The sequence below is a fragment of the Danio rerio genome, chromosome 18 (assembly GCF_052040795.2).
Source record: "Danio rerio strain M-AB ecotype USA chromosome 18, GRCz13ab, whole genome shotgun sequence".
Lineage (NCBI taxonomy): Eukaryota > Metazoa > Chordata > Actinopteri > Cypriniformes > Danionidae > Danio > Danio rerio.
The window spans coordinates 47,005,592-47,033,477 of NC_141038.1; the positions used below are offsets into that span (position 1 = coordinate 47,005,592).

At 34.5% G+C, this 27,886-nt stretch overlaps 1 long non-coding RNA gene across 5 annotated transcripts in view; it reads left to right on the forward strand.

The window, feature by feature from the left end:
* LOC137488332 (uncharacterized) overlaps positions 1–27,886 on the forward strand; it is a 300,450-nt gene that overhangs the window by 209,094 nt on the left and 63,470 nt on the right. For 2 of the 5 annotated variants that reach the window (XR_015515357.1, XR_015515363.1), the window contains 3 exons: positions 7,651–7,833; positions 12,632–12,749; positions 16,952–17,090. This is a non-coding gene — a long non-coding RNA (uncharacterized LOC137488332). Of the gene's footprint in view, positions 1–7,650; positions 7,834–12,631; positions 12,750–16,951; positions 17,091–27,886 lie in introns of those variants that run through there. The other 3 variants (XR_015515355.1, XR_015515358.1, XR_015515356.1) reach the window with 2 other exon arrangements.

Genomic DNA, 27,886 nt, shown 5'->3' on the forward strand with positions numbered 1-27,886 from the left:
GATGCGGCAGGTCTCTGACAGTTGGAGCTGCTCGACTCGCCACTTTAAGCTCATCGCTGAGATACTCTGCATTTGAAATGTGAGCGGGGGAATAAAAGGCAAGCTGTGGGAGAAAAGAGCTGGGTACAATTTCTGCCATCTAATTCATATTCCATTTCTCACACAGTCTTGGATAATTTTCTGTTTATGGCTTAATTAGCAGTGCTTGCTAAGATGAATATCTTTTGCAAATACTTAAACAGTTCATCAATTTTGTTCAAGCTAATATGTCTCAAACCTTAAACAATGACATCAGACCTGGGTGATGTATCCACAGATCCTTTTTAATAGAAAGCAAGCCGGTGTTGAACTAAAGTATAGCAGTTTAAATAAATAAAGGCTTTATCCTAGCCATATAACTTCATTAAAAACTTCATTAAACTTGCTATATGCATGAATGATTATATGTTTTCTAAAGGAGAGGTGTGGAAATACCGTTCAATGCAATCAGCCTAATGTGCAATGGAGGGGGCAAAATTTCCAACTGAACCTGAGCCATAGTTAAGCTGCGTCCGTCTACTACTCAGTAGGTACTGCATTTGAATGTTAATTTATTACTTGACCCTTCGAAAGCACAATCTATCAGCTTGTTAAGTGTGACGTCATGCAAAGCATCTGTAAGGGGATAGACTCAACAAATTTAATAATAATAAACGTTTACAAAGCAATGTAATACTTTCGAAAATCACAATGGCATATATATATATCAGCACTGGTAGGAGGCATTCATTGGCATGAGGCCGCAGGTGATGATATACAGCCACATCACACTGCTATGAGTGTGATATTGTGTTTATACAATAGTTTGACAGCATAATTCGTGTGTATAAAAAAATCAAACACAGAGAGTCTAAAGATCTTTTTGTATGAGGAACTACTTTCTTCTGCCATTCATTCACATCTGCAGCTGATGTCAATACAGCAAAAATCGTTGCTACTTCACAAACCTCACTTTAGAGCTAGTGTTTGAATGATTCTCTACCATAATGTCTAAAGTGATGACAAAACAGGTGATCGTGTTCATATTTTAAGATTATAAGGCCGAACCGCATGAAATTCCATCAGTCTATAGACATTTCCCAGTATTTCTCTGTTGCAATCGGGAGATCACAATGATTATCCCTGAAAAAGCCAAAGCAGCGAAAAAACTACCAAATTTTTGTTGTGTTTGCAATAAGAAAAAACGTTAAACACATGCGGGCATTTCTTCTTTCTTTCTGTTCACTGAACTCTGCAGTAATGAAAACAGGAGACTCATTATAAACAAACAAGTGGCCTACCAAAAAGTCTCAGGGTTTTACAAAGAGTGGCCAACGCAAAATACACACATTTCTGATTTGTGATCTCCCACTCAATACACCACAATTATATGGTATAAATACAGCACAAGAACATACAAAAGAGAAAGATTGACTTACTGTAGAATGTCACTCACCAGAATTATAAGGATTTGATCAGCTGTAGTTTGTAGTTTTACGCTCTAACTTTCTCCTCTAAGGCCACATTTACTCTGCACTGTTCAAGTGACTCAATTTCGATTTACTCAAATCAGATTCAGGCGTTGTTCATATGGAAATTTATCCAATATGAATCAGATATGTGTTCTCATGTCAGCAGTGTAAGGATTTTCAGGTTCTTTACCTGCCAATGTGCATCATTAAAAACCATAGCGAATGACGTCAAGTCTGACACTTTCATTACAGAACAGACTTCAGCAGAGTCCTAAACCTTAAATCTCAAACATGAGGACTTAAACAGCTTTTATATTGTCATATAGCACAGGAATATAAGCATGTTAACGAGAGCGAGAGAGTGCAATGTTCACCACGTAACCAATATAAACTAATATAAAACTAGTGCATACATCACACGCATAAATCATGCCATGGACATTACATTAAGATGCCTAAAAAATTTTTAAAAAGTCTATATATATAAAAAGAATCCATCCATCGGATGCACACTTCAGAATCTTGCAATAGTGTCTGGATGCAGCCTTTATGATGCAAGCTGAGAATGTCAGACACAATGCACTCAATGGAGTGAGCGACGTCACTGTGACGGGTAGGGTTAGGGGTGGGGTTAGGTGAGTGCTTTAAAAAGCATTAGATGCAGCTCAGATTGCACCAGGTCTGCATCTAGACCCCTCTCCAATCTCGCCAGTAGTAGTAGGTTATCCGGGTACTTCTTGCATACTGTTTTCGAATTCTATGAATTCGGACCTACCACTCACTCACATACTGGTTTTAACGTATTACATAGTATGGGTGTATGCGATTTCGGATGCAGCCTTGGACATTTACTTTAGGCCATTCACTTTAGGCCAGTGGTTCTCAAACTGTGGTACGTGTACCTCTAGTGGTACGCAGGCTTCCTTCTAGTGGTACGCAGAGGAATGATGTATGTCATGTACATGCTACACACATTTAAAAATTTATCAAAAATGATGTATATAATATGCGATATATGACATAAAGCCTATATTTCTGAGGTAATCTGCCACGTTTTTTTAACTGTGCAGAGTTGTAGCTGCTTTACTAGGCCTACTACACTATTGTATTTCAATACTGCTCATTTTGATGGTACTTGGAGAGACAATTTATTTCTGAGGTGGTACTTGATGAAAAAAGTTTGAGAACTACTGCTTTAGGCCATTAGAGTGTTGGGCATTAACACAGACATAAGCAATGCAGTGAACTGGACAAAATTCACATATTTTGCTGATTATCGCAAATTCCTTCATTAGTTTTCCCTTTATCTCGTCTCTTTATTAATTTTAGCCTACCCAATTCACCTGTACCGCATGTCTTTGGACTTGTGGGGGAAACCGGAGCACCCGGAGGAAACCCACGCCAACACAGAGAAGACATGCAAACTCCACACGGAAATGCCAACTGACTCAGCCAAGGCTAGAACCAGCGACCTTCTTGCTGTGAGGCAACAGCACTACCTACTGCGCCACCGCGTTGCCAATTATTCCAAATGAAAATGATCAATTATAGTCATGTTCTTTTTTTTTTTTTAGCTGTGCTATTTGGGCTGAGTACAACAGTTGGTAGCACGATTCGAGCGTCGGCTGGGTCAGTTGGCGTTTCTGTGTGGAGTTTGCATGTTCTCCCCGTATTCGTGTGGGTTTCCTCCGGGTGCTCTGGTTTCCCACACAGTCCAAACACATGCACTATAGGTGAATGAAATAAGCTAAATTATATGTAGTGTCTGTTGTGTGTATGCAAGAGTGTACAGGTGTTTCCCAGTGATGGGCTTCGGCTGGAAGGGCATCTGCTGTGAAAAACGGATGCTGGATAAGTTGGTGGTTCATTCCGCTGTGGCGACCCAAGATTAATAAAGGGACTAAGCCAGAGAGAATATGAATGTATGAATATTAGGCTAAAAACATCTTATTACTCATATGTATCTTTTAACACCTATTCAATCATAGAATTGCATCCTTTCATGCTTACCAAGTTCTCTATGTGATTTGGCATCTTTCATGCCTTTTTTCAGGGGTTTACATGCAAGTATGCCCAAATGTGGCTGACCAAATCTTGACGCAAATAAATTGTTGATGCGGTAATCATTAATGAATGGATTAGCTGTGCACGTGTCATACTAAGCATGAATCAAAGCATATTAGTGTTCCCATATTGTAACGTGTTACCAGAACATCTTCACAACCACTTAAATATCATTGCGGCAGGTTTTGAACTGATTTTTTTTTTACGCTGCATTAATAACACACCAGTGCACTCAGCTTTACTCATAAAAATCATACCTACTCAATGCGTGTTAGAGTCTGCGCACAGATCCAGCCAGACATCAGCCTACAGTACTGAAAGCATCTGGTGGGCAATGAGAGGTGGTGTATGAGTCTGAGCACCACTCAACCACTACAAAAGCAGAGCGCAGGAGTTTCAGCTCAGTTCAAATAGACACTCGCTGAATAATGGATTATGTTTATACTGTTTCTCATTCAATGGAGCACTTGCTGATCTAGATTTCATTTTAGACGTGTCTTGCTTGCATTTATTACTGTGAATTATTTGGAATTATTTCTCCACGGTTTGGACTTCAGCTGAAAGAGCTGAAACATTTGTATGAAAATAAATTTTCCAATTAATTAAGCTAAAACGAATATGAAAGAAGATAATACAAATGTTCCAAAACATATTTTAAATAAACTTTTGTGAGACGAGAGACGCGCGATTTCCAGGAGATTATCACTTGTTTGTGGGCATCCGGGAAACTCTGTGCATTTGTGGACGTCTGGAATGACCTCCTGCCCTTCTCATAATTCTCTCTTCATATAGCCGTATGCCTATTACATGTACATAAAACACTGTGATATAACCGCGCTTGGATCATATTTCTTTCTCACTACAATCGATCCGCTCCAGAGTTCGTTTCAGTCGAGCCGAGACCACCTCATTCAAGTGATCTCAGAGTGATTGTTTTGCCGCGGATCCCAGCTCGATTGCTGGATTCACATATGCCAAACGAACCGCGCTAACTGGGCAAACGACACAGGTTCCAAAACAAAAGTCTATGTAGGTGTGAAAGCACCCTTAGTTACAACTGGGATCGACAACAGACTTGTCAGGTAGTGTAGATTTTAAAGTAATGTTATAGAATTACAAAGTATTTATTAAGTATTCATGCCCTGACGTTATTATATCCGCTTGTTAAGTGTGATGTCACATGAAGCGGCTTCCGGGTTCAAGTGCTCTATTCAACTGAATGGGGAGACTCATGAAATGGTAATAATAAAAGTTTACAAAGTGATTTAATGCTTTCAAAAATCACGATCGCAATATAAATGTCCATTTCTAATATCCAATAGCCAGAACGTGATTAATTTTTTATAAATTGTTAAAATTTTGCTATTTGTTATGCAGCAAGCCCAGAGATTGTTGTATACACTATGACTTTATATAAAATTAACTCTATAGTGTGATATGAATAAAAAGTGATCATAAACAAATCATTTCTCCACTCAAATGAGTGGCGGCTTGAACCCGGAAACAGTATTACATACGTCACCAACACGTCACCACTTAACAAGCGGATTGTGTTGACATTTTCTAAATTTAAATGAAATAAGCATTTCCATCAGATTTATCAGTAAAGTTTTTGATGTGCTAAACATTTTCTACACCAAAAAAAAGAAAAAAGAAAAGAAAAAAAAGAAGCAGTGTCTGGTTGGATTGGTTAGAAATTAGAGGACAAATCCGGATGTATGATCAGGTATGATGATGATACAGTATCATCTGCCATACTGTACTTTTCCTTCATGTGCACTCAGACTTAATTCCATTTCTAATCATTTCAGCTGGAAACTGTAATTATTTTTCTTTAAAAAAAGAGGCGCATATTACAGTTTTTCTCAGAGGCTTTGGTGCATTTCTTACAACACTATTTACATTTGCACAACAGTTAATGCATTTCTCAAAACAATTAGTCATTTGTGCACATCATAGTAGCAGTTTCTCATTCCTTTCAGCAAATTGCAAATGCTTTTGGACATGCATCAATTGCTTTCATACAACTCTCTGCTGTTTATAACATTATCACTTGCTTATGTCATGTCAGTCAAAATGAACTAAACTTGTAAATGCTGAATAGTCTCTCCATATAAAACTATAGTCCTTGTTTCATTACTTGAGTCATTACATACAAAAATGTTAAACTAGTTGTCAAAATCTGACTAGCAAATTTTATTTAAAAAAAAAAATGTAAATCATTATTTTCCTGAAAATGTCTTAAAAATTGAACAATTTGATGAATGATTTACAGACCAGTGTATGTTGTAGGCTCAGTTTTAATATGTACTGCAATATTGTTTACAGTTGTGCACAGCTCTACCTAAAGGAAGCTTATGCTTGTTGTAAATAAGGGTGTGCTTATTATTTTGCACAATGCTGTGAACAAATTAGAATTGTAAAGAGCATGTGCAGTAAAAATGTGAAACATACATATTCAGTGTCTTGTACTCAGATACCTCTAAATGCAGTGATGTCTAACTTTACTGTAGTGTACAAATGGCTTTGCAAATAGTATATAGTGCTGTCTTGAGCATTTTCAGCAAGTGTCACCAAAATCTGACTTTTTTGCATTGAAAAGTGTCATAATAAAAACATGACCAAGCCATTTGACTATCTTGTTCATAAACAATGGTGACTGGACTTTTCATTTTGATGACACTGACACTTTGATTGACATCAATACTTGCTTTTGAGGAATGAACTATCTATTTTGAGCATGTGACGCGCTTTTGCAGGTTATCAACAAGGTTTTGCAGTTTGCACTAATTGTTTTGCAGTTTGCATTAACTGTTGTGCAAATGTAAATAGTGTTGTGCGAAATGCACCAAAGCGACTGAGAAAAACTGTAACATAGAGGCAATGCTGAAAAAAAATGTAAATAAAACAAGACGTGATTTTACTGTAAGGCACAACACTTTTAATACAATATCTCACCAGTGCTCTCCTGTGATCTGCATCTTGCTTTCTCTGCATATCTGTGAGCATCTCATCTGCCGCAGCATCTGGTCTGAGCAGGTGTGATAAGTGCAGTAGTTTGTGTCTCAGACCCCATCGTCCTCATATTCCTGTCTGACTGGCGCTTCTTTCACCGCTGAATGATTCCACAACACTCCTGTCTCCTGCCGTGGAATGGATGTGTTGTTGTCAGCTACAGACACTCTGCTATTAGAGAGCGCAATGTATCCACAGTCCAGGTTGCTGTAATAGAAAAGCATCTGTTCTGACATGCTATTTTTCAAACACAATGACAATGCACTATGCAGCAGCGATGGCATATGAAAGAAAGACATTTTGTGAAGCCAAAGTGGCATCTGCCGTTTGAATGTGGAACGCCTTCATACATCATGCTGAAAACAATCACAGCATCTACATCCAAGTTCTTTTTGAAGGGACAGTTCACGCAAAATGAAAGTGTCTTTGTTTACACGCACACAAGTGGTTCTAAACTCCCATTGGCTCTAAACAGCCATTGGCATCCACAGAATGTATGGTCACACTTTATTTTAGGGTTAAATTCTCACTATTAACTATGATTTTTGCTTAAATAAACTCAGAATTCACTGCTTATTAGTAGTTATTAAAGGGTCACGAAACACCAAAACACATTTTTGAGCTGTTGACAGTCGTATATGTGTCCCACACTGCTAAAAACACTATTAGGACACCTATATTTCACTAAAAATTGTAAATTGGTTGTTATTGCGTTATTTCGAGCAAATTCGTACTTCCGGTTTGAAACTAATTTTTGAAGCTGCGTCACGGCTATGAGATCTTAGCGTGTATTCCAGCGTGTAGACTGGCTGTCTGTACCTGGGAGTGCCTAATTACGTCTCTGAGTGTGCTGCATTAATTCATGAGTATGACTTGGTTCAAACCAATCAGCGCGCTCTATTGTGCATGCGCCGGTGCAACTTCATTAATATGCATGATAGCTTCGAAGACTGTACTTGAAACAGTGTTCAGACTGTGTTGCCAAAAGAAGTGGGAAAAGAGTAAGAATTGTTTGGGGATACGGGCTGTCAGTGTTGCTTTTATAATGTGCTGCAATGAAGGTTTTGTTTTTATTTTCCAGCTATGAGAGCACAACTGGACTCACGTGTGGATCAGTGCATGCGGCAGAAATATGTTTGTACGGAACATTTTTGACTCAAGAGTTTTTCGCATCTGGAAATTGTGAAATCTGGATTTGCTGCTCGACTCCTTTAAAAAAGATGCAGCTCCATAATGTGTTGATTGCCCTGTCTCTAAAGATTTGGTAAGTGTGTGCGATCAGTGCCCTTTCTTTGTTCATTCAGATGGCAAAGTTATAGTTTGTATCGTCAGCAGTACTCTTTCAGTGTTTAAAGACAGACCTTAGTCGAAATGATTTCCAAGTTACTAAGTTTACAGTACGTTAATATCACTACAATATTATGGACTGAAAGATCTACTGTAAATGCTGCTCTCCGAGTGTAAACATGTAAACACTGCAAGCAAACTGTTACCGACCGTCGTGTTGAATTTTCGCCGCATTTTGTGACAGGATAGTCTACACACACACGGCTTTCTGACCTACCAAGTGCATCTGAGTTACCGAGAAATGCAAAGGTGTTTTCTCGTGTACGGCATGCGGTGTCAAACATTCAACCGTCATTAAACACAGTCACTGTCTTTCTCCCCTGCGTGTGTTTGTTTTTCCTCTGTGAAAATCAGCGCGTACCCAAATGGAAAATTCCATTTTTATTCATATCCTTCCCCTTTTCCCTCCCCCAACACTCCCACCTAAACAGAGCTAGACACACCCACTTTCCTGACTGCTGAAACAGGGGGGTTTCATGGCCCTTTAAAGTAGTAGTTAGGTTTAGGTTTTTTACTTTATAAATACTCATAAACATCAAATGTCTTAATACACGTGCTAAAAAGCAACTAGTTATTAGAGAGAATTAATCCATATGTTGAAGTGTTACTGAATGTATTTCTTGACCCTTCAGTGGCCCAAATGTTATCTGCTAGCAGATTTTTTTAAAAGTGCACTTTTTAAAGTCCACTACAGGTGTATTCTGCTGTTTATGTCACGTTTCCAAATAACCAGTGTATCTATATTTACAATATCACATTATCATTTGTCTTAATTTATATATCTTTATTTAAACCTAATATACTGTATGGACAAAACCATCTTTTACAGTTTGTCTCAGAGGCTTTGGTGCATTTCTCACAACACTATTTACATTTGCACAACGGTTAATGCAATTCTGAAAAACAATTAGTCCAAAACCTTGTTGATAACAAATGCAAAAGCGTGTCACTTGCTCAAAATGGAGAGGTCATTCCTCAAAAGCAAGTATTGATGTCAATGAAAGTGTCAGTGTCATCAAGATGAAAAGTCCTGACACCTTTGTTTATGAACAAGATAGTCAAATGGCTTTGTCAAGCCAACACATATCAGTGATTCAGCATGTACATTTAATAATGTTAAAGAGGTTTAATATGTATTAATTAGATCAGGGGATCTCAACTGGTTTGGCCATGGGACCCACATTTTTACATGGTCATCAAGCCGCGTCCCAAATTTTTAGGAACTATTATACAATTTTAGGAATTATAATTTGTTTGTATTTATTTGTTAACATACACAAGTAGTGACAGATAAATCATAAGAACATCACCGAGACTTACAAATAAACAATATTTTATTGCTGTCATTTAACAAAATGTATCAAATTATAGAAATATTACAAAGTAAAAACGACAAATACTGTAAACAGAGGTTAGGGTAAGGAAAAGTTCAGTCACCATGAACTAAACTGAACTGTTAATAAAACAAGTTGTCTGGTTTCTTAATGTCGTTTTAATTCCGAAGGTTTCATGCTCTCTTGTGAGAGCACCTTACTACTTATGACACACTAAGGTTTTAAGTCTTTTTTGCCGTCAATATATGTAAATCCATACTTTACATAATTGGGGTCGTACTTGCGCTTTGACATATTTGTTGCTATAATTAAATTAAATTTCACATGTCAAACGGTAGGGTTGTAGTGCACGCATTTCAAAATAAAAGTCAAAATAAGTTTAAAATTAAACTTTGTTGTTTTTTTGAACACTCCGCGACCCACTGAAAATGTTCCCGACCCACCAGTTGAGAAACACTGAATTAGATTATACATCTTACCACTTCGCTGGAGTGCAGTGAGTGCACTATTCAGTGCTTCTGAATGTTTTTAAATTTCTGACGTGTTTCGTCTGGTGCAAACAGCCAAATCATTGCAACCCCATGTCCTAACAACATTATACGTGATGAGATTTGCAATGTAACCTGCTCACCTAATGTTTAAGTTCATAATATTTATATTATTTGCTAATTAATAACCTTATGTGGAACTCTGAATCTGCATCTCATTTCGGAGTCTGCTACTGTACATCGGAGGTTACATTTCTGTCAAGGACGCATACTTTGGGAGCCTTCATGACTAAATGAATGAAATACACTGTTTTCCACCAAGGCAACCCGAGGTGTTAAAATATAATTAGCTAAACTGGCATTGGGCGGGTTATAGAGATCAAAACAAAGACAGCGCACGATCAAAGCAGAACATCTGACTTCAGCATTGTTTTTCAGATAAACAAGAATGTTCACTGGGCATGTTTCTTAAATATCTGCAAACATATTATGGTATTTTTATGCTTTAGAAGAGTCAAAAACTTACATACAACCCTTAAAGATAAAAACAATCGGGAGCAGAAATAGAGTGTACTGTCGCTTTCAGAGCCATTCGGTTCCATTTATGTTTTCACTTTTACATGGCATTTCATTCTTAACTCTATGTTCAGTTATTTCTTCATAACAAATGAGTAATCAGTAATCATGTGTGGATGTTTCTGCAAGTCTTTTTCAGAATCATTACAAGCCAGTTTCGATGAATTGCACAGCTCCAGATAATGTGGCATTTTTAATCACAGCAGACCATGTGAAGTAATGAAGTGACTCAGTTTGTCATTTGCACACTTTGAGGCACCTCCAGCATCAGGACACAGTCGCCCTCATCCACAAACCTATAAACGGATAAAGACGGCTATAAATCACACTCACATCCCTCTGAATGGGAACCGGCAGGATTGCTCAACTCAATCCAACTCATCAATAATCTCGTTTTATCAGCTAGTGAAGTGCACCTTATAAAACAACAAGAAACAACATAAATCCTTTCATGACACCGTAGAACACGAGTGCTATAAAAACAAAACAAAGACATACTAATCACTGAGCATCAATGCTGAACCCGTAGACGGGGACAAATGAGCTGTACTTGTAACTTGAAATGTTGAAAAGGTGTCAAAAGGCTGAGTTTCAGAGCTTGTTAGTCCTGCTGAGTCTACAAATGTGGGTCATTAGAGGCATCAAGTCTTACTTAGTTGAGGGCTTTTGTTAGACAGCAAAACTTTTATGATTTAACTTGTAAAAGACTGTTGTTAAATGTGCCATTTCAGCATGCGGAAACCTTCATGGTGCTTTTTCTACGTGCATAAAACATAGAGCGGTGTAAGTAAACAGGTGGCCATTTTCCTCGAGAGTACTGTTTATTCTGATGATGGAGAAAATCATCATCCCAGAAGAATGAGCAACTCTGGCGCTAAACAATGACCAATCACTTATGTGATAAACTGTGTTGGCAATGGAAAATAGTTTGTGGGAGAGGAAGCACAGGGAAACTGCAAATAGAAGGGGAAGGCAAATTCCAAGACGGGCTTGTGCAAAGTGCATCATTTATTTTCACAAAATCAAATTTAAAGAGCCCCTATTATCCATTAAAAAGGTCATATTTTGGTTTTGGGGGTCTCCAACAAGACTGATATGCATGCAAGGTATAAAAACACTCATTGTCTTATAATATGCATTTATTTTACCTAATAATCCCAATGATTCCCATATGATTTGTTCAGCCACTCATTTGTTCCCAGACCCCTTCTTACCGTGACGCTAATCTGCGCTGATTGGCTCGATAACACAGTCTGTTGCGATTGATCGACTGCATTCAGCGCAAGACAGAGAAAAATGTCCACCACGGCTAATCAACATTGTTGAAGTAGCCAGAGTGCATGCAGAGTATATTTGTGAACCCAATGCACCATCATCTTGCTCTGTTCTTAACCAAAAGTAATACCAATGAAACACATTCAGTGTTAATCCACACAGCGGCAAACTTGCACTATTTTGAAACTTGAACGCCGCATGTAAACAGCTGATGGTGGCCATAGTAATGGCAGAAAATCGTAAGCTCACGAACTCATGTAAATTCAAGGAAAAAAAGCAGCACGTGCTGCATTTTCAATTTGGTTTTAAACGCAACATGTGAATATAATGAGTTAACCAGATACAGTACAAGCCGTGAATAGTTGCCACTCACTATTCCAATATAGCAGGTTTGATGGCTTATGACTCTGAAAGTGATGATTCTCTTGGACCAATTTTAGCAGTGTTTTCTTAATGTTTCGGTAATGGTCCAATGCACCTGAGGTGGTACTAAAAAGTACTAGGTAAAAAAATGCCTTTAAAAATGTGCCAAACTGCACTGTACCATGCAGTGCACCTATAACAATACATAAATCTGCATCTTTTTTATCTACCTTAACATTTAATTGAAGTTTAGAAGTTGCAGTTCAACTCATACTGGTGCTCAGCCCTGGTGTTTTGCTCATCCAGCATAAAGCAACAGCCGAGACAAAGTGGCCTTTGGAATATCAATGTTTCCAATTCAGACTCAGCCTAAAAGCCTCAAAACGAGAAAGCAGGTCGAAAACAGACACCATGCATGTCAATGGCCACAACACAAACATATTGATATTTTTGAAACTGAACAAACCCATGATGAATGTGACAACAAACTTTAGAACAATGGTCCTCGGGTGAGCAGATGCAGATGAAAACCGATCTGAAGGACTCAAATTATTTTCCCGATCAATGCGGTTTTATTTAGTGCGTGTGTTTAGATTAAAATTGGTTTTCAGAATCTACTTTTTCATCCATTATCTCTTCTCTAATTCTTCTATTGTAATGAATACGAAATGGTTCACAGGCCACGGTCAATCGATGAGGCTCTGCCAGATCTTTTAGCACCAGTGGGCTTTATTCAGACACATCGGAGGTCAAAGCACTTAAAGCAAACTAGTGCTCAAAAGAATGGCCATGTACAGGTAAGTTTAAACAGGACTCTATTAGTAAACTCAGTGTATTCAGCAGCTCCCATGTATTCATGCTAAAAGAGAGAACTATTGATCAGATTAGCCTGTGGAAGAATGTAGCGATTGGTTTTCCTGATAAGTGTCTGACACACACACACACACACACACACACACACACACACACACACACATAAACGCACATCCTCTCTCTTTTTGAATGATGTACTTCCTGTAGCACTTGAGCCAGCTACAGCTATGCGCTATGTAATGACCTCCATGTGGGATAATTTCTACATGTATAACTGCCTGTATATTTCAGACCTTTTCCATTTATTTTCCATGAACTGGAATGACATACAGCCAGTGGTGTAAAGTAAATAATTACAAATACTTAAATTACTGTAATTGAGTAGTTTTTTCCAGAAGTTGTAATTTACCAAGAGGTTTTAAAAACGTGTACTATTACTCTCCCTTGAGTAGATTTTTAGTGCTGTATCTGTACTTTTACTCCACTACTTTGCTTTAAGCTGCAGTCACTCCTTCATTTTTTCTTACCCATGGGGATTGGCTGAGTTATCTTTTGATTCCTGTCCAATCAAATTGCACATCGAAGGTAAATCGCATCATCGCATGGGCACTTTATAATTGCAGCAAACTGCTTGGAAGCATTAAAAGTGTCCAAGAAGATGTCCAAAATCATTACGCGCATTGACCTAGAGACTACAGGTGTCAAACTCAGTTCCAAAAGGGCCGCAGCTCTACACAGTTTAGTTCCAACCCTAATTAAACACACCTCATCAAACTAATTGAGTCCTTCAGGCTTGTTTGAAACCTACAGGTAAGTGTGTTGGAGCAGGGTTGGAACAAAACTGTGCAGGGCTTCGGCCCTCCAGGAATTGAGTTTGACACCCCTGGTTGAGATGCATGTTACTGATGAGAAGATGACAGATGTTTACTGCATGATGACCGAAATGGACTTGACATGATATAAGATTGGTGTTGTACCCTAACATCATGGATGTTGCATTTTTTTTTTTTTTTGGAATGATGTTACAGGTTGACGTGTGGACGTTACCACTATGATTTTGTTGTCATAACTGACGAATGAATGTCAGTATTTGACATCAATATGACATTGGTTTAGAATGTTTGATTTTGAACCCAAAATCGACCAAATATCAACGTCATTTGACGTCATTATTGGACATCAAAATAACGTCCTTAGATGCTGGCTAGACTTGAATTTTGGTCACCTGACAGCACAACCTAAATCTAACCTAATATTAACATCTTATGATGTTGTCTACCTGCTGGGCAATAACTAGATGCACTACAGAATGTTACGTTTACACACATACACAAACTACAGGTAAATTCATCAGCTTATGTACAGCGTAATACTCGCTACTCGAGAACTTTTTGAAAGGTCTGTTTTTTACTCATACTTTTCATGATCCTGTTTTACACAAATAGCTTGTAATTCAAATAACGTTGTCCACATTTCCTCTGGAGTTTCATGAAATTTGGGTTTCATTTTTGATTAGTCAACATTAACTGCAGTTTGGCACTTTCACTTTCATTCAGGAACATTTTATGCATGCACCCCATGAAGAGTTAGATATTGGATGCGAATATGAAGTAAATGCGGCAAAAAAAGTCCTACACAAAAATAATAGTTGCAGTGTTTACATGTCTGTACTGCACTTTTTATAATGTGACTTAAATCGGCATACTCTACGTCTTAATCATGACTTTAATGGGATTAAAGCAATCAAGAATTGCTGTTTACATGGTAAACTCTTAATCAGAGTATTGTCTTAGTCAGAGTATTGTCGTAGTCGTATTAAAATCATATTATTAGTGTCCATGTAACCGATACATACAAGCGTAATGTTTAGATGAGCGCTAAATAATGCTATTACAGAATTATAAACTCTTTAACTACACTTTAGTGTCCTTTATAAAACCTGCACGTTTGTTTGTATATATGAAGAGTTCAGATGCAAAAGCCGCTAAATGCCACTTCCGCCAGAAATGAGCTAATGACATTAAGTGAATGCTTCATTAAGTGAATTCAGACAGTTCGTTGGCAAAAGCCTCTATACGCCACTTGCCTTTGACAGCAAAAGCCGCTATATCCTGAGAACCAATCAGAAGCGTGAATCAAATCATATGTTTTCAGTGTAGCAGGGCGCTGATGCTCCGGCTTTTATGAGACTGTGTTATTTCGCTTTCAATTTTAAAAGATGGAGTTTGATGAACTGGATCCCTTACCTCAAAACTCTGCATTATAAAATAAAGGAAACACACAGTACAGTCGGAAGTGTAGCATGCATTTATAACGCTTTTTTTTTTTTTTTTTTGCGCAGCGACGCTACTTTGAATGAGTTTGATTTACTATACAATAAACGGCAACTCTTATTTCACAAAAGATGAAGTCATGATGCCGTTCTTTTATCTCATGTGGATGCTATGAGGATAAACAAGGGACCAAGACCTTAAGTATGGTGACTAAAATGGTCTGAGAGGCATCCCCTTTTTGCCCAGTGGGCCTACCTTGTGTTTTATTTGCTAATTTAAGCTAGTTTAAAAAAGATAAATATAATGTATAAACTATATGTCTGATAAGCTTTTTATATTAATGGACAATCCACAGATATTGATGTTTCATAATGTTTTCACACTATATTATTTGAATCTACCAAGCTTAGTTTACAGTGTTTGCAATGTTTACATTGTTCTACTTACGTTCAATTTAAATCCCAAATATCAGAAATGACAACAGATTGTTAAGATTTAAATATTGTCAGTATTAATGTTATTGATTAATGCACCTACTTTACAGATTTCATTCATTCATTTTCCTTTCTTTTATCACAGTGGAATGAACCACCACTTGACAGATTTATATATTTAAAATTTTAGGTGGTTTGTGTGATGTGTTTTACGTTTGGTAAAATAATTTCTAATTGCATCTTTAGTGATATTTCAGCTAATACACTGTCTTGTGTAGGTGGCACAATATTGGGTACAATATTAGCACAAGTGGATTTAGCTGGTTTGACACAAAATAAAATTTACCTTATTAAAACCCAAAGAATTGTCTAAAGTGACATTTGAAAGAAAAAAAAAGTGTATTGTATTTACTAGCTAATAACCTTATCATTACATATTAAATGCAAGCCTGATAGAAAATGCTCATTTACAAGAAAAGAGGTCTGATGGATTTAGAAGGTTTTGCATCTGAACTCTTCATATCTTATATATACACATTTTAAAAGGGGCTCCAGTATTACCACTGTGTTATGCTTTCAGCATCTGTCAGTGCTGCTGAAGTTATTTGACAGGACTATGATATAACAAGTACTAGACATGATGGAGAATTGTTTTTCTAGTTTGGCTATTATGTTTCTTGTAATCTATAATTTTCAACATTAAATACCCCAAAATGTCTGACTTCAAGGGCTTCAGTGTGTGTGATGGTGTGAGAACAGCATGCGGCCATCTTTGATAAAAGGATCCATTTGGCAATGAAATACACAGCGATATGATCAGACATGGTTTGAACTCTCCACATTAAAGCATAATGGTGTCTCTCAGGCAGCTCAATTCTTATTCTCCCCACATTTCAGGGATTGGTTACTCTAATAATGTTCCCACAAAGAAAAACTGCCCCCCTCCTAAGCTCTTTCCCTCCCTCACAGACAGATCCGCCTTCTCTCAACGCTCTGATTAGGTTTTCCTTGTGCTGAAGATGCTCATAATGTGTGACTTATCACAATGGGCTGGCTCTAAATGTGAGCCGCCGCAGACAACTGGTGAATGAAAAATGGAAACATAACACAGACCGTCAGGCTTTGACTATCAATTTAATTACACGAATATTGATACACTGGTATGATCTCCGAGAGCCCACTGCACTCATTGACTTACTGACCTCTGGAGTGCCATAAAATTACTTTTCTAATGGTTACTATTAGTGTAAGTGTGTCAAGTGGGTACTCTCTGCTCCAATTGTGGCACTAAACACATTTAAGATTGTAACTTCATTTCTAAAGCAAGTCTCAGTCTGGCATGATGCTGCCATGTTGGTGGGGGTTGCTTGGGAGTTAGTTTTAGGTATGTTGTTGTATTTTCTCACTCACTTTCCTTTTTGAATTCTCTCTCAATTTAATTCATCCAATTCACTCATACCACATCTTTGGACTGTGGAGGATCCCAGAGCACCTGGAGGAAACCCACATGGACATGGAAAGAAGATGCAAACTCCACAGACAGGCCAGCCGAGACTCAAAGCAGGGACCTTCTGCTGTTCACTCACCAGTGTAAATCAAGAGTAACATTGACTCTAAAGTAAGTCTTTTACTCAGATTATGTATTGCCTATAGGTACAGTACATGCAACACCATCAATATATACATTAACTAATGTTGATCCTGGACCATCAATATATAAATTAACTAATGTTGATCCTGGACCATCAATATATAAATTCACTAATGTTGATCCTGGACCATCAATATATAAATTTACTAATGTTGATCCTGGACCATCAATATATAAATTTACTAATGTTGATCCTGGACCAACAATATATAAATTAACTAATGTTGATCCTGGACCATCAATATATAAATTAAATAATGTTGATCCTGGACCATCAATATATAAATTAACTAATGTTGATCCTGGACCATCAATATATAAATTCACTAATGTTGATCCTGGACCATCAATATATAAATTTACTAATGTTGATCCTGGACCATCAATATATAAATTTACTAATGTTGATCCTGGACCAACAATATATAAATTAACTAATGTTGATCCTGGACCATCAATATATAAATTAAATAATGTTGATCCTGGACCATCAATATATAAATTCACTAATGTTGATCCTGGACCATCAATATATAAATTCACTAATGTTGATCCTGGACCATCAATATATAAATTAAATAATGTTGATCCTGGACCATCAATATATAAATTTACTAATGTTGATCCTGGACCATCAATATATAAATTAACTAATGTTGATCCTGGACCATCAATTTTATAAATTCACCAATGTTGATCCTGGACCATCAATATATACATTCACTAATGTTGATCCTGGACCAACAATTTTATAAATTCAATAATGTTGATCCTGGACCAACAATTTTATAAATTCACCAATGTTGATCCTGGACCATCAGTATATAAATTCACTAATGTTGATCCTGGACCATCAATATATAAATTCACTAATGTTGATCCTGGACCATCAATATATAAATTTACTAATGTTGATCCTGGACCATCAATATATAAATTCACTAATGTTGATCCTGGACCATCAATATATAAATTCACTAATGTTGATCCTGGACCATCAATATATAAATTTACTAATGTTGATCCTGGACCATCAATATATAAATTAACTAATGTTGATCCTGGACCATCAATATATAAATTTACTAATGTTGATCCTGGACCATCAATATATACATTAACTAATGTTGATCCTGGACCAACAGTATATAAATTCACTAATCTTGATCCTGGACCATCAATATATAAATTAACTAATGTTGATCCTGGACCATCAATTTATACATTAACTAATGTTGATCCTGGACCATCAATATATAAATTTACTAATGTTGATCCTGGACCATCAATATATAAATTTACTAATGTTGATCCTGGACCATCAATATATAAATTAACTAATTTTGATCCTGGACCATCAATATATAAATTAAATAATGTTGATCCTGGACCATCAATATATAAATTAACTAATGTTGATCCTGGACCATCAATATATTAATTAACTAATGTTGATCCTGGACCAACAATATATAAATTCACTAATGTTGATCCTGGACCATCACTATATAAATTAACTAATGTTGATCCTGGACCATCAATATATAAATTTACTAATGTTGATCCTGGACCATCAATATATAAATTAACTAATGTTGATCCTGGACCATCAATATATAAATTAAATAATGTTGATCCTGGACCATCAATATATAAATTAACTAATGTTGATCCTGGACCATCAATATATAAATTCACCAATGTTGATCCTGAACCATCAATATATAAATTAACTAATGTTGATCCTGGACCAACAATATATAAATTCACTAATGTTGATCCTGGACCAACAATATATAAATTCACCAATGTTGATCCTGGACCATCAATATATAAATTAACTAATGTTGATCCTGGACCAACAATATATAAATTAACTAATGTTGATCCTGGACCAACAATATATAAATTCACTAATGTTGATCCTGGACCAACAATATATAAATTCACTAATGTTGATCCTGGACCATCAATTTTAAAAATTCACTAATGTTGATCCTGGACCATCAATTTTAAAAATTCACTAATGTTGATCCTGGACCAACAATTTTATAAATTTACTAATGTTGATCCTGGACCAACAATATATAAATTAACTAATGTTGATCCTGGACCATCAATTTTATAAATTCACCAATGTTGATCCTGGACCATCAATTTTAAAAATTCAATAATGTTGATCCTGGACCAACAATTTTATAAATTCACCAATGTTGATCCTGGACCATCAATATATAAATTCACTAATGTTGATCCTGGACCATCAATATATAAATTCACTAATGTTGATCCTGGACCATCAATATATAAATTTACTAATGTTGATCCTGGACCATCAATATATAAATTAACTAATGTTGATCCTGGACCATCAATTTTATAAATTCACCAATGTTGATCCTGGACCATCAATTTTATAAATTTACTAATGTTGATCCTGGACCATCAATATATACATTCACTAATGTTGATCCTGGACCAACAATTTTAAAAATTCAATAATGTTGATCCTGGACCAACAATTTTATAAATTCACCAATGTTGATCCTGGACCATCAATATATAAATTCACTAATGTTGATCCTGGACCATCAATATATAAATTCACTAATGTTGATCCTGGACCATCAATATATAAATTTACTAATGTTGATCCTGGACCATCAATATATAAATTCACTAATGTTGATCCTGGACCATCAATATATAAATTCACTAATGTTGATCCTGGACCATCAATATATAAATTTACTAATGTTGATCCTGGACCATCAATATATAAATTAACTAATGTTGATCCTGGACCATCAATATATAAATTTACTAATGTTGATCCTGGACCATCAATATATACATTAACTAATGTTGATCCTGGACCAACAGTATATAAATTCACTAATCTTGATCCTGGACCATCAATATATAAATTAACTAATGTTGATCCTGGACCATCAATATATACATTAACTAATGTTGATCCTGGACCATCGATATATAAATTTACCAATGTTGATCCTGGACCATCAATATATAAATTAACTAATGTTGATCCTGGACCATCAATATATAAATTCACTAATCTTGATCCTGGACCATCAATATATAAATTTACTAATGTTGATCCTGGACCATCAATATAAAAATTAACTAATGTTGATCCTGGACCATCAATATATAAATTTACTAATGTTGATCCTGGACCATCAATATATAAATTAACTAATTTTGATCCTGGACCGTCAATATATAAATTAACTAATGTTGATCCTGGACCATCAATATAAAAATTAACTAATGTTGATCCTGGACCATCAATATATAAATTTACTAATGTTGATCCTGGACCATCAATATATAAATTTACTAATGTTGATCCTGGACCATCAATATATAAATTCAATAATGTTGATCCTGGACCATCAATATATAAATTAACTAATGTTGATCCTGGACCGTCAATATATAAATTAACTAATTTTGATCCTGGACCATCAATATATAAATTAACTAATGTTGATCCTGGACCATCAATATATAAATTAATTAATGTTGATCCTGGACCATCAATATATAAATTCACTAATGTTAATCCTGGACCATCAATATATAAATTAACTAATGTTGATCCTGGACCATCAATATATAAATTCACTAATGTTGATCCTGGACCATCAATATATAAATTCACTAATGTTGATCCTGGACCATCAATATATAAATTCACTAATGTTGATCCTGGACCATCAATTTTCTAAATTCACCAATGTTGATCCTGGACCATCAATTTTATAAATTTACTAATGTTGATCCTGGACCCTCAATATATACATTCACTAATGTTGATCCTGGACCATCAATATATAAATTCACCAATGTTGATCCTGGACCAACAATTTTATAAATTTACTAATGTTGATCCTGGACCAACAATTTTATAAATTTACTAATGTTGATCCTGGACCATCAATATATAAATTCACTAATGTTGATCCTGGACCATCAATATATAAATTCACTAATGTTGATCCTGGACTATCAATATATAAATTTACCAGTGTTGATCCTGGACCATCAATATATAAATTCACTAATGTTGATCCTGGACCATCAATATATAAATTCACTAATGTTGATCCTGGACCATCAATATATAAATTCAATAATGTTGATCCTGGACCATCAATATATAAATTCAATAATGTTGATCCTGGACCATCAATATATAAATTCACTAATGTTGATCCTGGACCATCAATATATAAATTCACTAATGTTGATCCTGGACCATCAATATATAAATTAAATAATGTTGATCCTGGACCATCAATTTTATAAATTCACTAATGTTGATCCTGGACCATCAATATATACATTCACTAATGTTGATCCTGGACCATCAATATATAAATTCACCAATGTTGATCCTGGACCAACAATTTTATAAATTTACTAATGTTGATCCTGGACCATCAATTTTATAAATTTACTAATGTTGATCCTGGACCAACAATTTTATAAATTTACTAATGTTGATCCTGGACCATCAATATATAAATTTACTAATGTTGATCCTGGACCAACAATATATAAATTCACTAATGTTGATCCTGGACCATCAATATATAAATTAACTAATGTTGATCCTGGACCATCAATTTTATGAATTCACTAATGTTGATCCTGGACCGTCAATATATAAATTAACTAATGTTGATCCTGGACCATCAATATATAAATTAACTAATGTTGATCCTGGACCATCAATATATAAATTTACCAGTGTTGATCCTGGACCATCAATATATAAATTCAATAATGTTCATCCTGGACCATCAATTTTATGAATTCACTAATGTTGATCCAGGACCATCAATATATAAATTAACTAATGTTGATCCTGGACCATCAATATATAAATTCAATAATGTTGATCCTGGACCATCAGTATATAAATTCAATAATGTTGATCCTGGACCATCAATATATAAATTCAATAATGTTGATCCTGGACCATCAATATATAAATTCACTAATGTTGATCCTGGACCATCAATTTTATGAATTCACTAATGTTGATCCTGGACCATCAATATATAAATTCACTAATGTTGATCCTGGACCATCAATATATAAATTAACTAATGTTGATCCTGGACCATCAATATATAAATTCACTAATGTTGATCCTGGACCATCAATATATTAATTCATAAATGTTGATCCTGGACCATCAATTTTATAAATTCACTAATGTTGATCCTGGACCATCAATATATAAATTTAATAATGTTGATCCTGGACCATCAATATATAAATTCAATAATGTTGATCCTGGAGCATCAATATATAAATTCACTAATGTTGATCCTGGACCATCAATATATAAATTCACTAATGTTGATCCTGGACCATCAATATATAAATTCACTAATGTTGATCCTGGACCATCAATATATAAATTAACTAATGTTGATCCTGGACCATCAATATATAAATTAACTAATGTTATTCCTGGACCAACAATATATAAATTCACTAATGTTGATCCTGGACCATCAATATATAAATTGACTAATGTTGATCCTGGACCATCAATTTTATGAATTCACTAATGTTGATCCTGGACCATCAATATATAAATTTACTAATGTTGATCCTGGACCATCAATGCATAAATTCACTAATGTTGATCCTGGACCATCAATATATAAATTTACTAATGTTGATCCTGGACCATCAATATATAAATTTACTAATGTTGATCTTGGACCATCAATATATAAATTTACTAATGTTGATCCTGGACCATCAATATATAAATTTACTAATGTTGATCCTGGACCATCAATTTTATGAATTCACTAATGTTGATCCTGGACCATCAATTTTATGAATTCACTAATGTTGATCCTGGACCAACAATATATAAATTTACAAATGTTGATCCTGGACCATCAATATATAAATTTACTAATGTTGATCTTGGACCATCAATATATAAATTTACTAATGTTGATCCTGGACCATCAATATATAAATTTACTAATGTTGATCCTGGACCATCAATTTTATGAATTCACTAATGTTGATCCTGGACCATCAATATATAAATTAACTAATGTTGATCTTGGACCATCAATATATAAATTCACTAATGTTGATCCTGGACCATCAATATATAAATTAAATAATGTTGATCCTGGACCATCAATTTTATAAATTCACTAATGTTGATCCTGGACCATCAATATATACATTCACTAATGTTGATCCTGGACCATCAATATATAAATTCACCAATGTTGATCCTGGACCAACAATTTTATAAATTTACTAATGTTGATCCTGGACCATCAATTTTATAAATTTACTAATGTTGATCCTGGACCAACAATTTTATAAATTTACTAATGTTGATCCTGGACCATCAATATATAAATTTACTAATGTTGATCCTGGACCATCAATTTTATGAATTCACTAATGTTGATCCAGGACCATCAATATATAAATTAACTAATGTTGATCCTGGACCATCAATATATAAATTCAATAATGTTGATCCTGGACCATCAGTATATAAATTCAATAATGTTGATCCTGGACCATCAATATATAAATTCAATAATGTTGATCCTGGACCATCAATATATAAATTCACTAATGTTGATCCTGGACCATCAATTTTATGAATTCACTAATGTTGATCCTGGACCATCAATATATAATATCACTAATGTTGATCCTGGACCATCAATATATAAATTAACTAATGTTGATCCTGGACCATCAATATATAAATTCACTAATGTTGATCCTGGACCATCAATATATTAATTCATAAATGTTGATCCTGGACCATCAATTTTATAAATTCACTAATGTTGATCCTGGACCATCAATATATAAATTTAATAATGTTGATCCTGGACCATCAATATATAAATTCAATAATGTTGATCCTGGAGCATCAATATATAAATTCACTAATGTTGATCCTGGACCATCAATATATAAATTCACTAATGTTGATCCTGGACCATCAATATATAAATTCACTAATGTTGATCCTGGACCATCAATATATAAATTAACTAATGTTGATCCTGGACCATCAATATATAAATTAACTAATGTTATTCCTGGACCAACAATATATAAATTCACTAATGTTGATCCTGGACCATCAATATATAAATTGACTAATGTTGATCCTGGACCATCAATTTTATGAATTCACTAATGTTGATCCTGGACCATCAATATATAAATTTACTAATGTTGATCCTGGACCATCAATGCATAAATTCACTAATGTTGATCCTGGACCATCAATATATAAATTTACTAATGTTGATCCTGGACCATCAATATATAAATTTACTAATGTTGATCTTGGACCATCAATATATAAATTTACTAATGTTGATCCTGGACCATCAATTTTATGAATTCACTAATGTTGATCCTGGACCAACAATATATAAATTTACAAATGTTGATCCTGGACCATCAATATATAAATTTACTAATGTTGATCTTGGACCATCAATATATAAATTTACTAATGTTGATCCTGGACCATCAATATATAAATTTACTAATGTTGATCCTGGACCATCAATTTTATGAATTCACTAATGTTGATCCTGGACCATCAATATATAAATTAACTAATGTTGATCTTGGACCATCAATATATAAATTTACTAATGTTGATCCTGGACCATCAATATATAAATTTACTAATGTTGATCCTGGACCATCAATTTTATGAATTCACTAATGTTGATCCCGGACCAACAATATATAAATTTACAAATGTTGATCCTGGACCATCAATATATAAATTTACTAATGTTGATCCTGGACCATCAATATATAAATTAACTAATGTTGATCCTGGACCATCAATTTTATGAATTCACTAATGTTGATCCTGGACCATCAATATATAAATTTACTAATGTTGATCCTGGACCATCAATTTTATGAATTCACTAATGTTGATCCTGGACCATCAATATATAAATTTACTAATGTTGATCCTGGACCATCAATATATAAATTAACTAATGTTGATCCTGGACCATCAATTTTATGAATTCACTAATGTTGATCCTGGACCATCAATATATAAATTAACTAATGTTGATCCTGGACCATCAATATATAAATTAACTAATGTTGATCCTGGACCATCAATATATAAATTAACTAATGTTGATCCTGGACCATCAATTTTATGAATTCACTAATGTTGATCCTGGACCATCAATATATAAATTTACTAATGTTGATCCTGGACCATCAATATATAAATTAACTAATGTTGATCCTGGACCATCAATATATAAATTCACTAATGTTGATCCTGGACCATCAATATATAAATTCACTAATGTTGAACCTGGACCAACAATATATAAATTCACTAATGTTGATCCTGGAACAACAATATATAAACTCAATAATGTTGATCCTGGACCATCAATATATAAATTTACCAATGTTGATCCTGGACCAACAATACATAAATTAACTAATGTTGATCCTGGACCATCAATTTTATGAATTCACTAATGTTAATCCTGGACCATCAATATATAAATTAACTAATGTTGATCCTGGACCATCAATATATAAATTAACTAATGTTGATCCTGGACCATCAATATATAAATTCACTAATGTTGATCCTGGACCATCAATATATAAATTCACTAATGTTGATCCTGGACCATCAATATATAAATTCACTAATGTTGATCCTGGACTATCAATATATAAATTTACCAGTGTTGATCCTGGACCATCAATATATAAATTCACTAATGTTGATCCTGGACCATCAATATATAAATTCACTAATGTTGATCCTGGACCAACAATATATAAATTCACTAATGTTGATCCTGGACCATCAATATATAAATTCACTAATGTTGATCCTGGACCATCAATATATAAATTAACTAATGTTGATCCTGGACCATCAATATATAAATTAACTAATGTTGATCCTGGACCATCAATTTTATGAATTCACTAATGTTGATCCTGGACCATCAATATATAAATTAACTAATGTTGATCCTGGACCATCAATATATAAATTAACTAATGTTGATCCTGGACCATCAATTTTATGAATTCACAAATGTTGATCCTGGACCATCAATATATAAATTCAATAATGTTGATCCTGGACCATCAATATATAAATTCAATAATGTTGATCCTGGACCATCAATATATAAATTCAATAATGTTGATCCTGGACCATCAATATATAAATTCACTAATGTTGATCCTGGACCATCAATATATAAATTCACTAATGTTGATCCTGGACCATCAATATATAAATTCACTAATGTTGATCCTGGACCATCAATTTTATGAATTCACTAATGTTGATCCTGGACTATCAATATATAAATTTACCAGTGTTGATCCTGGACCATCAATATATAAATTCACTAATGTTGATCCTGGACCATCAATATATAAATTCACTAATGTTGATCCTGGACCATCAATATATAAATTCACTAATGTTGATCCTGGACTATCAATATATAAATTTACCAGTGTTGATCCTGGACCATCAATATATAAATTCACTAATGTTGATCCTGGACCAACAATATATAAATTCACTAATGTTGATCCTGGACCATCAATATATAAATTCACTAATGTTGATCCTGGACCATCAATATATAAATTCAATAATGTTGATCCTGGACCATCAATATATAAATTAACTAGTGTTGATCCTGGACCATTAATATATAAATTAACTAATGTTGATCCTGGACCATCAATATATAAATTAACTAATGTTGATCCTGGACCATCAATTTTATGAATTCACTAATGTTGATCCTGGACCATCAATATATAAATTCACTAATGTTGATCCTGGACCATCAATATATAAATTAACTAATGTTGATCCTGGACCATCAATTTTATGAATTCACTAATGTTGATCCTGGACCATCAATATATAAATTAACTAATGTTGATCCTGGACCATCAATATATAAATTAACTAGTGTTGATCCTGGACCATCAATATATAAATTAACTAATGTTGATCCTGGACCATCAATATATAAATTAACTAATGTTGATCCTGGACAATCAATTTTATGAATTCACTAATGTTGATCCTGGACCATCAATATATAAATTAACTAATGTTGATCCTGGACCATCAATATATAAATTAACTAATGTTGATCCTGGACCATCAATATATAATATAACTAATGTTGATCCTGGACCATCAATATATAAATTCACTAATGTTGATCCTGGACCATCAATTTTATGAATTCACTAATGTTGATCCTGGACCATCAATATATAAATTCACTAATGTTGATCCTGGACCAACAATATATAAATTCACTAATGTTGATCCTGGACCATCAATTTTATGAATTCACTAATGTTGATCCTGGACCTTCAATATATAAATTAACTAATGTTGATCCTGGACCATCAATATATAAATTCACTAATGTTGATCCTGGAACAACAATATATAAACTCAATAATGTTGATCCTGGACCATCAATATATAAATTTACCAATGTTGATCCTGGACCAACAATACATAAATTAACTAATGTTGATCCTGGACCATCAATATATAAATTAACTAATGTTGATCCTGGACCATCAATATATAATATAACTAATGTTGATCCTGGACCATCAATATATAAATTCACTAATGTTGATCCTGG